Source organism: Xyrauchen texanus, chromosome 34 (assembly GCF_025860055.1).
Source record: "Xyrauchen texanus isolate HMW12.3.18 chromosome 34, RBS_HiC_50CHRs, whole genome shotgun sequence".
Lineage (NCBI taxonomy): Eukaryota > Metazoa > Chordata > Actinopteri > Cypriniformes > Catostomidae > Xyrauchen > Xyrauchen texanus.
The window spans coordinates 1851893-1854612 of NC_068309.1; the positions used below are offsets into that span (position 1 = coordinate 1851893).

Consider the following 2720-nt stretch of genomic DNA (forward strand, 5'->3'; position numbering starts at 1 on the left):
CACACACTCACACACACTGCACACACACACTGCCCACACACACACTGCACACACACACACACTCCACACACACACACACGCTGCACACACACACACACACACTGCACGCACACACACACACACACTGCACACACTGCCCAGACACACACTGCACACACACACACACACACACTGCACACACACACACTAACCACACACACACACACACACACACACACTAACCACACACACACACACACACACACACACACACACTGCACACACACACACACACACACACACTGCATGCACACACGCACACACACACTGCACACACACACTGCCCAGACACACACTGCACACACACACACACACACACACACACACTGCACACACACACACTAACCACACACACACACACACACACACACACACACACACTAACCACACACACACACACACACTGCACACACACACACACACTAAACACACACACACACACACACACACACACACACTCACACACTAACCACACACACACACACACACACACACACACACTGCACACACACACACTGAGACCAGTGCAGACAGACAGCACACTGGAGGTTAAGTCATGCACTAAATAGGGAGCAAGGGAGCATCCTATATCTCTCCTATAACTGTTCTGAGACCAGTGCAGACAGACAGCACACTGGAGGTTAAGTCATGCACTAAATGGGGAGCAAGGGAGCATCCTATAGCTCTCTATAACTGTTCTGAGACCAGTGCAGACAGACAGCACACTGGAGGTTAAGTCATGCACTAAATAGGAGCAAGGAGCATCCTATATCTCTCCTATAACTGTTCTGAGACCAGTGCAGACAGACAGCACACTGGAGGTTAAGTCATGCACTAAATAGGGAGCAAGGGAGCATCCTATATCTCTCCTATAACTGTTCTGAGACCAGTGCAGACAGACAGCACACTGGAGGTTAAGTCATGCACTAAATAGGGAGCAAGGGAGCATCCTATATCTCTCCTATAACTGTTCTGAGACCAGTGCAGACAGACAGCACACTGGAGGTTAAGTCATGCACTAAATAGGAGCAAGGGAACATCCTATAGCTCTCTATAACTGTTCTGAGACCAGTGCAGACAGACAGCACACTGGAGGTTAAGTCATGCACTAAATAGGGAGCAAGGGAGCATCCTATATCTCTCCTATAACTGTTCTGAGACCAGTGCAGACAGACAGCACACTGGAGGTTAAGTCATGCACTAAATAGGGAGCAAGGGAGCATCCTATAGCTCTCTATAACTGTTCTGAGACCAGTGCAGACAGACAGCACACTGGAGGTTAAGTCATGCACTAAATAGGGAGCAAGGGAGCATCCTATAGCTCTCCTATAACTGTTCTGAGACCAGTGCAGACAGACAGCACACTGGAGGTTAAGTCATGCACTAAATAGGGAGCAAGGGAACATCCTATAGCTCTCTATAACTGTTCTGAGACCAGTGCAGACAGACAGCACACTGGAGGTTAAGTCATGCACTAAATAGGAGCAAGGGAGCATCCTATAGCTCTCCTATAACTGTTCTGAGACCAGTGCAGACAGACAGCACACTGGAGGTTAAGTCATGCACTAAATAGGGAGCAAGGGAACATCCTATAGCTCTCTATAACTGTTCTGAGACCAGTGCAGACAGACAGCACACTGGAGGTTAAGTCATGCACTAAATAGGGAGCAAGGGAGCATCCTATAGCTCTCTATAACTGTTCTGAGACCAGTGCAGACAGACAGCACACTGGAGGTTAAGTCATGCACTAAATAGGGAGCAAGGGAGCATCCTATAGCTCTCCTATAACTGTTCTGAGACCAGTGCAGACAGACAGCACACTGGAGGTTAAGTCATGCACTAAATAGGGAGCAAGTGAGCATCCTATAGCTCTCTATAACTGTTCTGAGACCAGTGCAGACAGACAGCACACTGGAGGTTAAGTCATGCACTAAATAGGGAGCAAGTGAGCATCCTATAGCTCTCTATAACTGTTCTGAGACCAGTGCAGACAGACAGCACACTGGAGGTTAAGTCATGCACTAAATAGGGAGCAAGTGAGCATCCTATAGCTCTATAACTGTTCTGAGACCAGTGCAGACAGACAGCACACTGGAGGTTAAGTCATGCACTAAATAGGGAGCAAGTGAGCATCCTATAGCCTCTATAACTGTTCTGAGACCAGTGCAGACAGACAGCACACTGGAGGTTAAGTCATGCACTAAATAGGGAGCAAGTGAGCATCCTATAGCTCTCTATAACTGTTCTGAGACCAGTGCAGACAGACAGCACACTGGAGGTTAAGTCATGCACTAAATAGGGAGCAAGGGAGCATCCTATTGCTCTCTATGCAGTTAAGTGTGTTCACTCCTAAAATCTGATCTTAAGTTCAGTTTCAGGCTGCAGATGATGTTTGGATTGTATATTTTGATTAACAAATTTGATGAAAAACTTTGACTTTCTTTAGTTTTATATTATTTAAAATTTCACAACTGAATCCCGCTGTCCACACATGAGGACACACGATTTTAGGGAATCGATTTGCTCTAGAAAAATATATTTTTTGCATGTTTATTAGGTGATAATATTTACAAATCAAAAAGGCGAATTGGAAAATACACACAGCAATCACACTCCGGAGGTTACAGTGTGAATAGTATGCATTATGTAGTATACTGTACTATATACTCAGAAAACAGTCA

At 46.0% G+C, this 2720-nt stretch overlaps 1 long non-coding RNA gene across 1 annotated transcript; it reads left to right on the forward strand.

Annotated features, from left to right (window-relative positions):
- Nucleotides 1-1084: 1084 nt before the first annotated feature.
- On the forward strand, nt 1085-1922 carry LOC127628211 (uncharacterized). The gene is made up of 3 exons (XR_007968617.1): nt 1085-1317; nt 1410-1500; nt 1592-1922. It is a non-coding gene; the product is annotated as an uncharacterized LOC127628211 (long non-coding RNA).
- The last annotated feature ends 798 nt before the right edge of the window (nt 1923-2720 follow it).